The following is a 13,486-nucleotide window of genomic DNA, read 5'->3' as shown; positions in this document are numbered from 1 at the left end:
CATGTTGGAGAGGGGATGGGGTGGAAACGCGGACAGGGTGCAGTCGTTGTCGCAGTGCGAAATGGGGCGATTTATGAATGGACATGATCAACGGATTTTGGGCCAAGAATGGAAGCAATTTCGAAACGGCGAAGTTTTTAAACTGGTGGCGTGCCGCCCTGGTGAAAGTACACCCTGCACGGCAAAATGGCGCTATCCGTAACCGGCGCCGAGACAACTGTGGCGCACGACGGGCCATAAGTGACAGAGGCGTACGATGGCTATGGAGATAGGCAACTGTTGAGCAACTGACCGCCCAGATGAACAAAGAGGCTAACAAGAGAGTCTCCTCAATGACCGTCCAGCGAACACTGCTGCGTATGTTCCTATGCAGCAGGCGCCTGGTTCGTGCATCCAAGTTGACTGCTGTTCTTCGGTGACGAAGGCTCGAATTTGCACGCCAATACCTCAGCTGGACGTCTGCTGAGTTGCGACCGGTGGCCTTTTCAGATGAATCACATTTTATGCTCCATCAGTGTGATGGTCGTTGGCGTCTACTGCGTCATACACCCTGCAACAATCGTCGGAAGGGTCGGGGCTGGAGGAGGGTGCGTTTGGGAGGCCCAGTTCACAACAACAACAACGTGTCTATCCTTGGGGACAATGTCCAGGTTTTTGCGGTGGTCACAATAATGTGATTGGACAGTGTAGATAATAGTACGTAAATAGAAAATGAGTGGTTGCTGTATTACTTCGAATAACGCTTATTTTTCTGTTTCTTCTAAGTGATTCATTGTGAATTTGTTCCTACGCGTAATAATAAAATGTGTGTCCTGCGGTTGCAGCACGTCATGGGAGGAGTGTTCCGGAAGAGTGCCCGGAAAAATGACCGTGTTCCGTTTCATGAAGTCAACTTGCGCACTACTCACGGGTTTTACTTTTAAATGATATCTGCATGATCAAATAGCTACCTGAAATTTACAGAAACTTCACTCATACATTTCCCTTTTCTTAGTGTGGGGGTATATTTCTATATCGAAAAACCCGCCGATAAAACTGAAGACATTGGCTGTAGTGTGTCATTTTAGTATGATAATCTCCAGTGCAGCCCGCGGCGATGCTACTTACGCCTTTTGTAAACGCAGTTGTAGATGATGACGTGGCAGGCGCTGGGGAAGGTCTTGCGGAACTTGTTGCGTGGTCCTGCGGCGCATACTGTCGGCTGGTCTGGAGGACACCTCTTGGGACACGCCTCCACCTCGTTACCTGCAAACAAGCACAGTTAACAGCATGAGCAAGCGACGTACTCTCACTCTGCAGCGCAGAACTTCATGGTGTTGCTTGTACGTGGTCAGCCGTCTTGGCTGGACACAAAATTTCTTGATACCACCATTTTGAGGCAACAGGGAAGGAAAGACCTGAAGAACGGCAGTATGAAGGTTATTTTATACTCAAGTCAACATCATAATCGTTAGAGTCGTAACGAATTGGACTTTGGCGGGAGAGGGAAGGAGCCTTGACCTTGCTTAGGAAGCAAAAACAAAAATCACAAGAGTAAATATGTTATTAATAATATATGTTTGGCTATTGTGCAAGAAAACAGATACATTAAATATACACAAGGGTAATCATAAATTTTTAATCGTCGCCTCAAAAAAATAAAGTTTCTCATTAAGTTTTTCTTTGGCTGCAGGTTCAAGTCCGCAGTTGGCCGGCGGCGGTGGCCGTGCGGTTGTAAGCGCTTCAGTCCGGAACCGCGAGACTGCTACGGTCGCGGGTTCGAATTCTGCCTCGGGCATGGATGTGTGTGATGTCCTTAGGTTTAATCATACAATGTAGGCTTTCACGGCCGGTGTTGTCTTCAGTTAAAACTTCCTTATGTTTGTTAGGTTTAAGTAGTTCTATGTTCTAGGGGACTGATGACCTCAGATGTTAAGTCCCATAGTGCTCAGAGCCATTTGAACCAAGTCTGCAGTTGTGGTACACAGTGGAAATCTCCGGACCACAGTGCCGTACCATACCTCTAGACGAGACAGAACAAAACGGCGTAGTCCATTGTTAAAGTGGAGATGAGCTGCGCGACGTTGCCTTATTGCTCTATCGGTATGCTACGGTACTGTGGTATGGAGATTTCAATTGTATACGGCAACTGCAGACATGAAACAACAGCTAAAGACAAAAAATTACAAGTAGTGCTATGCTGTGGGCAATCACAGCTAAAGTAATCGATATTTGACAAGCAATCCTCTTACAGCTGTAAATGAACCTGTATTTATAGGAACACGACCGATTTCGTGATATGAAATCACATCGGGTGTACATCCGAACAAGGTACAAAATATGCAGTCAACATTATCATACAAAAACTAACAAGAACCTTAATAACAAAAGCAACACGACATCCAATATGGAATACTCACACGTCCTCCAGTTATTAAATTCGTAGGATGAGAAGAAGGGGGATTTAGCCTCCTCTAGAGAAAATGCTGCTACCCTCAACAAGCAGGTCGTCAACTTACAATGAAAAGGGAAGGAAATAAGACACAGACCAAGCTAGTAGCGTGGATAGCCCGAAGCCCGACGGCTTAAAAACTGTAATCACATCAGGAAGCGGCCTCCCCCCCCCCGATTGGGGCCGCACTGCTAGTCACCGCACACTCACGTGTTTTATAGCGGGGGGTGCTGAGGCACGTGAGTATGCGGTGACTGGCAGAGTGGGGGGGGGGGGGGGAGGGGAGGAGGAGGATGCCGCTTCCCGACATGATTGCAGTTTTTAAGCCTTCGGGCTATCCACGCTACTAGCTTGGTCTGTCTCTTATTTCCTTTCCTTTTCATTGTAAGTTGACGACCTGCTTGTTGATGGTAGCAGCATTTTCTCTAGAGGAGGTTGAATCCCCCTTCTTCTCATCCTACAGATTTAATATCTGAACACGTGTGAGTATTCAATATTGGTTGTCATATGGCTTTTATTATTGGGGTTCGTGTCAGTTTTTCAATCATATTGTTTGCTGCATATTTTGTGTCTTATTCAGATGTACACCTGATGATGTGATTTCATATCACGAAACCGGTCGTCTTCCTATAGATATAGGTTCATATGCTGCTGCAAGAGGATTATTTGTCAAGGAAAGAAAAAATAATTAAGTATGGATTTTTGTTTTTTCGAAGTGCTAACTAGAACTTCATTTCTATGTTGTTGTTGTTGTGGTCTTCAGTCCTGAGACTGGTTTGATGCAGCTCTCCATGCTACTCTATCCTGTGCAAGCTTCTTCATCTCCCAGTACCTACTGCAACCTACATCCTTCTGAATCTGCTTAGTGTATTCATCTCTTGGTCTCCCTCTACGATTTTTACCCTCCACGCTGCCCTCCAACGATAAATTTGTGATCCTTTGATGCCTCAGTACATGTGCTACGAACCGGTCCCTTCTTCTAGTCAAGTTGTGCCACAAACTCCTCTTCTCCCCTATTCTATTCAATACATCCTCATTAGTTATGTGATCTACCCATCTAATCTTCAGCATTCTTCTGTAGCACCACATTTCGAAAGCTTCTATTCTCTTCTTGTCCAAACTATTTATCGTCCATGTTTCACTTCCATACATGGCTACACTCCATACAAATACTTTCAGAAACGACTTCCTGACACTTAAATCAATACTCGATGTTAACAAATTTCTCTTCTTCAGAAACGCTTTCCTTGCCATTGCCAGTCTACATTTTATATCCTCTCTACTTCGACTATCATCAGTTATTTTGCTCCCCAAATAGCAAAACTCTTTTACTACTTTAAGTGTCTCATTTCCTAATCTCATTCCCTCAGCATCACCCGACTTAATTCGACTACATTCCACGATCCTCGTTTTGCTTTTATTGATGTGCATCTTATATTCTCGTTTCAAACACTGTCCATTCCGTTCAACTGCTCTTCCAAGTCCTTTGCTGTCTCTGGCAGAATTACAATGTTATCGGCGAACCTCAAAGTTTTTATTTCTTCTCCATGGATTTTAATACCTACTCCGAATTTTTCTTTCGTTTCCTTTACTGCTTGGTCAATATACAGATTGAATAACATCGGGAAGAGGCTACAACCCTGTCTCACTCCCTTCCCAACCACTGCTTCCCTTTTATGCCCCTCGACTCTTATAACTGCCATCTGGTTTCTGTACAAATTGTAAATAGCCTTTCGCTCCCTGTATTTTATCCCTGCCACCTTTAGAATTTGAAAGAGAGTATTCCAGTCAACATTGTCAAAAGCTTTCTCTAAGTCTACAAATGCTAGAAGCGTAGGTTTGCCTTTCTCTAATCTTTCTTCTAAGATAAGGCGTAAGGTCAGTATTGCCTCGCGCGTTCCAACATTTCTACGGATCTTTCCTGAGGTCGGCTTCTACCAGTTTTTCCATTCGTCTGTAAACAATTCGTGTAAGTATTTTGCAGCTGTGACTTATTAAACTGATAGTTTGGTAATTTTCACATCTGTCAACACCTGCCTTCTTCAGGATTGGAATTATTATATTCTTCTTGATGTCTGAGGGTATTTCGCCTGTCTCATACATCTTGCTCACCAGATGGTAGAGTTTTGTCATGACTGGCTCATTTCTGTTTGTCTTATTATTTACAAATAGAGCCACATTAACAGACTATCATTTTATAAGAGTGGATTATACACAATAAAAATATCATTCTCTTATATCTAACAACATGGACATGGCAAACATGCTGATGAGCTTCTGTTTGAAGTAGTTTTTGTCCCCAGCATCTCGTTACAACTTAATTAGGTGGTGATCTGTTAGTCATATACTGCTTCTGGGGCCGTGAATGACAAATGTCTATATAAAAAATAAAGAAATCAACTTCTAATTTACATTATCACCAGTGAAGTAACATGCCTGACGGCACATAAACCAAAAATTTAAAAAAAAATGCGTGAGTGGTACAACGATTCCGAGAAAATAACACTTTGTTATAGTATTGTGCAATGTTTGTTCTGTAATTGGGTGAACTGTTCCTTGAAAGTGTGCAAAAATGTCGACGATAATGTTACATAACGCAGCCAAAAACCGACCATTGTCACACATGCTCTTTTATTCCAGGACAGGCTACGAGAATCTGACAGCCAGAAGCATTCGAATGTAGCCTGAAGTCCAGCAAACTAAGTTCCTCAATTAATCCCACAAGAGGAAGGCTATCGGAATCAGACCTGATGACCATGGAACATGGCAACCACGGTCAACCGATTGTTGCCCAGACGTATAGTTGGTAGTACCTAACATGACGTGACAACACTCGGTAATATGGAAACCACACAAACCTACAGCATGTCTTCAAGGAAGTAGGAGATAACTTGTTTAGCAGACGCCTTTGTTCACACACTCGGGAAGTGCAGTTGAAGAGTAAGAGTGACTGGAGAAAATTGATTTCTGACACTGAATCTATCAGCAAACATCTACGGACAACTTCAGAGAAGCTGACGGTAGGGTTCCTACACACAATGCAAAAACAAAAATTGTTGTACGAAACAGACAGTGTTGTCAAGAAGTGCAAATTTTTAATTTAGTTTCAAACTTAACCTTGCTACCTGTTCAGCTTTTTTTTAGGGTTAGGCAAGTGATCCAAAATATCAGTCCCGGTATAATTCTTTCATTTTGGAGCCAAATTTAACTGTGATAAAGATTTTTTTACCTCTCATTATAGAGGACGTTATCACATTAAAATACGAAAGAATATTTACAATTATTTTCTCAGAAGACTATATGTATATACCATGAAGCTCTAAATAAGTCGCGTGACCGCTAGGGTCGCAGGTTCGAATCCTGCCTCGGGCATGGATGTGTGTGATGTCCTTAGGTTAGTTAGGTTTAATTAGTTCTAAGTTCTAGGCGACTGATGACCTCAGAAGTTGAGTCGCATAGTGCTCAGAGCCATTTGAACCATTTTTTTCTAAATAAGTTCTTAATTCTGTGATGAGCTCACTACAATAAAATGTGCTTGATGGGAGCATATTATTCTTACGACACAAGTTTCACAAAGAAAACTCTTTTAAAAAAATCATGTTTTAGTGCAGAATATTATTCCACAAGGGACGTCTGGAAAGATGCAATATGATACGATGTACTCAGTATTCTGAGTGGAGAATTTGTAATTACTTTAACCAGACTAGCAGACAACAGGGGCTTAGTTTCATTGTCCGCTTCTGTTTTTAATTTTATGTGTTCACTTAGTGTAAAGTTTGTGTTGAACGCTTGCTTTTGGATGCGCCTACGTGTGATATCTCTGAACATCCCTGCTCATGACATTTAAAATTATTCAAATTTAAGGCTCGCAACGTGTATGCGGAAAGACCGTCAAGTCCCAGTTGCCAAAAGCTAGCTGTTTTACGTAAGACACGATGCAATGCGTAGGTCTTACTATTATTTTTGTATCGTGAAACGCCGATGTAAATAGCTCTCATAGTTATCAGCAAAAACAACGATGATAGCGCAGGCGGAAAAGTACTGGTAAGCCCGTCAGGCAGAAGTAAAGGGCGCAGTATCAGCCGACGGATATAGAGTCACATGCTTAAAACATAACTAAAAACCTCCATCACTGACGAAATCCTTACCTCTTAGAAAACTTAAAAGCGAAAGAAAATAATTCTAGCATAAGCACACGTAGCTTAAAGAGTTATACCTACTGATATTTAAATTATTTTTTACATTAAGTGAGAACAACGTACTTGCTTTTATTTTTTATTTGTATTCTACGACTCCATTTAAGCCAACACGAATCAGAAATTCGTGACAGTTTAAAACCACGTTCCAGAACAAAACTCGTGCTTAGACGACTACTCCTCCCTGAAGACTGAAACAGTGAAGTAACTGTCACGATTATAAGCAAGGCGAGAAAAAATTAAAGTTACATATTGTCCCTTTTTTACAAAAAAAATTGTCGAGGTGCGAGTAAGACTCGCGGACTCGGGATATCGTACAAACGTAATTATATATGCAGACAGTTCATCCAATTTGTAAATCGAGAATGTCGACCAATTTCTCCTGTTATCGACACTGATACTGGCAAGATATTGGTCGCCGGGCTTCCAAGACTTTTGAGAATGTTTTAATTTCAATAACACAAACAGGACATAAAGTCATGTAGGAGGCGACCATTATTACAATAGAAATCACTAGGTCGCCCGTCAGGCTTACTGAGCCGCAACGGTAAAAGTCAAACATCAGGCAAGGAATGAGTTTATTGCTCGTATGACTCATTTCGGAATTTATCCATCGTCACTTGTCCATGACCGATTATTGCAGGCAGATATGACGTTTCATACTGTTTGTGAAACATCAAACAATCTGAAACACAATACCTACGTGAAGTAATCGCTCCTGGATGTCTGATGGTGGATAAACTCCCAAACGCGTTATATGAGCAATAAAGTCATCCTTTGCCTGATGTTTGTCTTTTTCGGGTTCGACGTCGAATAACAAATGACAAAAGAAATATTTTTTTCGTATGATATAATTAAAAATTAACAGTTTCCGGATTTTTTTTCTTTTGTCTGCACTGGGAAATCTTCCTTTTTGCTGAATTTCATGATTTTAGACCAAGGGGAAGTAACCTAGTGAGTGAGTTTACGAGTAGTAAAATATGTGACATAAGTGGCCGTATCTTTCGACTGCTGAGACTTAAAAGAGGCTTTAATTTTTTTCACCGCTAACGGACCACGGACTTCGGCATCTGCAGCACATTTCAACTTGATTCGTCTACTCGATGCTGAGAAAAAGGGCTTTTAACAAACAGTCGGGCAGACAGACAACTAAAGCGATTGTATAAGGATTGCGTTTTTACCAATTAAGTCACGGATCCCTAAAAATCACGTATAGTTTTAAAGAATAACAGCAGGACACTGATCTCCATTTCGGTCTTTTCTGTAACGGCTACCACAACTGTACATTTTACAATAGCAGCTACTACATATCTTTCATGCTTTCTCAACGAAACTGCAAATCACCAGATTATCGAATTTAAGTGGGCTGAAACTCTGAAACCTCGATATTAGCAAACAAATATTTGCTTCTGTATCCATTTCGTCAACAGCCTCAACAGAAGGATTAGATTTCACAGGAAGAACTTTTGTGTCTAATTATTCTGTTGGAAGTGGCACTGCCAGTGAATTCAGAACCAATAGAAATTACGTGTCTACATCTAAACACTACAAACCACTACGAAGTGTACAGCAGTGGCTATTTCCTATTAAGCCATCCGAATATTAAGGCTACGTCTCGTTCCATTCGAACAGGGAGAGAAGGAAGAATGACTGCTGAAAGGCCTCTGTGCACCGTGTAATTAGTAAGAAATGTTGTACTCCTTTACGAAGAATGCAGAAAGAAGAAAGAACGCTAAGAGAAACCTTAACTTGAAAGCCCAAAGGAATCTTCATTGGCTGTGTCCAACAAGAATGAAAATTCAGCAGATGCGCAAGAAATTTTTATTGGAAGGTCACTGGAAATGTACGTGGTGTACAACGTGCAAGCCTGTGAAGAGCGGAGCTATGAAACAGATATAGCAGCTGTTACTCGTGATTCACATATTAGCTCTAAGGACATTACATTTGTCTATGGAATAAATCAGCACAATGTTGTTAGCATTTTGAGCGGAAAGAGATTTCGTCCGTGTTAAGCTAGTTTTGGTACACTTCGTAAATGAGTAGTAAATGGTACGATTATCGGTAGCATTGGTAGCAGTGGTAAGGGAAGAAACATAAACTGGGAGCTGACAATTCTCTTTTTTTTGATTGGTTGGTTGTTTTGCTCATAATTAGAGTCGCGCATCATTCTGTATTACTCCATTGTCTATTTTATAGCCTTACAGAATATAAATTGCATGTTGTAACTAATAAAAATTAGTTGCTCACACAACTTCTGCGCTTTCACGTAACCAAAGCAGTTACTTTTGATGAATGTACATTTAACATGTACAAACATGAGAAAATTATACGTATAAAATTATTATTGTTATTTTGTACTCAATAGAGCATTCTTCGTCATGACCAAAGCCAAGAGTTTTCTGTTATTATTGATGAATGTAAAAGTTGTTTACGAGTAACAGAAACATGTTCGTATAATTTCGACGAAGTACTGAAGTGATGTTGGATATTTTTTGTTTTGAAGTTTTTTGTTTTACCCTTTTGTTGCGTTTTCTAGCGCTATACGCTAAATCTGTATTTGTTTTCTTAATTTTTTTGTGCTTCAAGTTACAAATAAAATATTTTCGAATAAAACCTGAATTAAACATTGACAGTTCCAGTTTTGCTAAAAAAAGCTGTTTATTTATAAATAACAGACAGGAGTATAGCTATGAAGAACAAAAATGTTTCTTAAGTTACGTGGCCCTTTATATATCCTTACTCAGTTTCTAAACTGTTCACCTGTGCCGTTTTTTAGGGGAATCTAGTGAGACACTGATCACATAGTAAGGAAAGCGATCGTTATGAGGTAACCGCCTACAGGTGTGCAACGCACCTAACGAACAGGTAATGTGGGTACGACCTTCACTGACCAAAGCCACTAGGAAAACCGCAGTAGTCTATGCTTACATTCGGTAGCCTACAGTAGTTTTACAGCCCCACTACCAGCAGATTGACCAGTGAGATTGCTGAAGATACATGGAATTCTGTCGCTCCGTTCTGATTTGACGTCAGAACAAGTACGTTTCCTGCTTCAGAAGCCCAACCAATTTCTGACATTCACCTCTCTTTAACGGGTTTGGCAGAAACAAGACAAGAATCGTTACAGTAGTTCAGTGAGGAGTCATCCTTGGATTCCCCCTCCTTTGCCTTCCAGTTCTATCGATCCAATTGCACGTAGCCCACTACGATGAGTACCAGTTTTAAATTACACTCTCTCAGCTATTCCGAATTCGTACTTACAAGGGAACCTCCCCATCGCACCCCCCTCAGATTTAGATATAAGTTGGCACACTGGATAGACCCTGAAAAACTGAACACAGATCAATCGAGAAAACAGGAAGAAGTTGTGTGGAACTGCGAAAAAATAAGCAAAATATACAAACTGAGTAGTCCATGTGTAAGATAGGCAACATCAAAGGGGACGTAAGGTCAGGAACGCCGTCGTCCGGTGGTTAGCGTGAGCAGCTGCGGACCGAGAGGTCCTTGGTTCAAGTCTCCCCTCCAGTGAAAAGTTTAGTTTCTTTATTTTCGCAAAGTTATGATCTGTCCGTTCGTTCATTGACGTCTCTGTTCACTGCAATAAGTTTAGTGTCTGTGTTTTGCGACCGCACCGGTAAACCGTGCGATTAGTAGACGAAAGGACGTGCCTCTCCAATGGGAACCGAAAACATTTGATCGCAAGGTCATAGGTCAACCGATTCCTCCACAGGAAAACACGTCTGATATATTCTATAAGACACTGGTGACGGCATGTGCGTCACATGACAGGAATATGTTGTCGACCCACCTAACTCGTACACTTGGCGAATGGGTAAAATGATTCTTCTACCTTACCCGATTTCGGTTTTCTTGTGGATGTGATAATCACTCCCAAAAAGGTGATGAAAACATAGGAGTTTGTCACATAAACTGAAAATAAAAAATTAAACTTTTCACTGGAGGTAAAACTTGAACCAAGGTCCTCTCGTACCGCACCTGCCCACGCTAAACACGGGACCACGTCGCTCCTAAGCTCAGAGCAGCCTTGATGTTGCCTGTCTTGCGCATGGACTACTCAGTTTGTATATTTTGCTTATTTTTTCGTAGTTCAACACAACTTCTTCCTGTTTTCTCGATTGATCTGTGTTCAGTTTTTCAAGGCCTATCCACTGTGCCAACTTATAACAGAATCTGAGGGGGGTGCGATGGGGAGGTTCCCTTGTTAGCTGCGTCAGTCTGGAGCCGGACGCGATAATTCCTAATGATAACTTCCGCGTAAGGCAGTCAGCGGCTTCTTACTCTAAACAGTACGCCCCCGGTAGCTGAGTGGTCAGCGCGACAGACTGTCAGTCCAAAGGGCCTGGGTTCGATTCCCAGCTGGGTCGGAGATTTTCTACGCTTAGAGACTGGCTGCTGTGTTGTCCTAATCATCATCATTTCATCCCCATCGGCACGCAAGTCGCCGAAGTGGCGTCAGATCGAAAGACTTGCACCAAGCGAGCGGTCTACCCGACGGGAGACCCTCGTCACACATTTCATTTTTTGCTCAAAACACATAAATTTTAAGTTTAAAATATTGTAATTTCTTCGAAAGTATTTATGGGGTTTGGAAGAGGGAAATGCGGTTGTATTTTTCGCTTTGAGATCCCCAAAACTAGTAGCAGAATTTAATATGGTTCCATTTGTAACAGATAAAGTGATATTTTTATCTCTGTAATTCGTATACATACAGGGTGTTTCAAAAATGACCGGTATATTTGAAACGGCAATAAAAACTAAACGAGCAGCGATAGAAATACACCGTTTGTTGCAATATGCTTGGGACAACAGTATATTTTCAGGCAGACAAACTTTCGAAATTACAGTAGTTACAATTTTCAACAACAGATGGCGCTGCGGTCTAGGAAACTCTATAGTACGATATTTTCCACATATCCACCATGCGTAGCAATAATATGACGTAGTCTCTGAATGAAATTACCCGAAACCTTTGACAACGTGTCTGGCAGAATGGCTTCACATGCAGATGAGATGTACTGCTTCAGCTGTTCAATTGTTTCTGGATTCTGGCGGTACACCTGGTCTTTCAAGTGTCCCCACAGAAAGAAGTCACAGGGGTTCATGTCTGGCGAATAGGGAGGCCAATCCACGCCGCCTCCTGTATGTTTCGGATAGCCCAAAGCAATCACACGATCATCGAAATATTCATTCAGGAAATTAAAGAGGTCGGCCGTGAGATGTGGCCGGGCACCATCTTGCATAAACCACGAGGTGTTCGCAGTGTCGTCTAAGGCAGTTTGTACCGCCACAAATTCACGAAGAATGTCCAGATAGCGTGATGCAGTAATCGTTTCGGATCTGAAAAATGGGCCAATGATTCCTTTGGAAGAAATGGCGGCACAGACCAGCACTTTTTGAGGATGCAGGGACGATGGGACTGCAACATGGGGCTTTTCGGTTCCCCATATGCGCCAGTTCTGTTTATTGACGAAGCCGTCCAGGTAAAAATAAGCTTCGTCAGTAAACCAAATGCTGCCCACATGCATATCGCCGTCATCAATCCTGTGCACTATATCGTTAGCGAATGTCTCTCGTGCAGCAATGGTAGCGGCGCTGAAGGGTTGCCGCGTTTGAATTTTGTATGGATAGAGGTGTAAACTCTGGTGCATGAGACGATACGTGGACGTTGGCGTCATTTGGACCGCAGCTGCAACACGGCGAACGGAAACCCGAGGCCGCTGTTGGATCACCTGCTGCACTAGCTACGCGTTGCCCTCTGTGGTTGCCGTACGCGGTCGCCCTACCTTTCCAGCACGTTCATCCGTCACTTTCCCAGTCCGTTGAAATTTTTCAAACAGATCCTTTATTGTATCGCTTTTCGGTCCTTTGGTTACATTAAACCTCCGTTGAAAACTTCGTCTTGTTGCAACAACACTGTGTTCTAGGCGGTGGAATTCCAACACCAGAAAAATCCTCTGTTCTAAGAAATAAACCATGTTGTCTACAGCACACTTGCACGTTGTGAACAGCACACGCTTACAGCAGAAAGACGACGTACAGAATGGCGCACCCACAGACTGCGTTGTCTTCTATATCTTTCACATCACTTGCAGCGCCATCTGTTGTTGAAAATTGTAACTACTGTAATTTCGAAAGTTTGTCCGCCTGAAAATGTACTGTTGTCCCAAGCATATTGCAACAAACGGTGTATTTCTATCGCTGCTCGTTTAGTTTTTATTGCCGTTTCAAATATACCGGTCATTTTTGAATCACCCTGTATACACGATATTGCAGTAGCTGTGTTGTTAATAAGAACGATCAAATGTTTCTTTGGATATGCATGCATGTCCTAAGGAACAGTGCATCGTTCTTCTTAACAACAAAGGCACTGCAATGTCGTATTTAACCGCCAATAATGGGCAGCGATTTTTAAATCAAATGTCCTCTTCTGTACGTGAATTACATAACGCGTGAACAAGTACAAATTATGACGCAGGAACGACGACATGGAAATTTGGGTGTGCCTGTGAGACGTGCACGAATGGTCAAAGCTGTTAAGGCGACAACACGTGTAAAGAGGGAAATCTGGGTTCGAGTCCCGGTCCGGTACAAATTTTCATTGTCGTCATTCCCTTACATAGCTGATGCTTGTTCCTACTCGCAACAGCGAATACATTTCATGTATCGTATAGATATGGCTAGAAACTATTGGTCGTTTATTAACGACTTCCGTACAACTCATGAGGAAGAAAACAAATTAAGGTATGGAAAGCGAATTAAGGCAAATTAAATTATTTCGGAATTTAAGGTGTTTCCGGTACGACTCTACCGCTGTGTTTGGCTCCGGCAGGGAACTACT

The 13,486-nt window shown here is 42.0% G+C and overlaps 1 long non-coding RNA gene across 1 annotated transcript in view; it reads right to left on the bottom strand.

Moving 5' to 3' along the window:
* LOC124803695 overlaps positions 1-13,486 on the bottom strand; it is a 254,035-nt gene that overhangs the window by 15,497 nt on the left and 225,052 nt on the right. The window contains exon 2 of the long non-coding RNA XR_007017232.1: positions 1,108-1,245. This is a non-coding gene — a long non-coding RNA (uncharacterized LOC124803695). The remainder of the gene's footprint in view (positions 1-1,107; positions 1,246-13,486) is intronic.

Source organism: Schistocerca piceifrons, chromosome 1, assembly GCF_021461385.2.
Source record: "Schistocerca piceifrons isolate TAMUIC-IGC-003096 chromosome 1, iqSchPice1.1, whole genome shotgun sequence".
Taxonomy (NCBI): domain Eukaryota; kingdom Metazoa; phylum Arthropoda; class Insecta; order Orthoptera; family Acrididae; genus Schistocerca; species Schistocerca piceifrons.
This window is presented reverse-complemented; position numbering and strand designations above follow the sequence as displayed.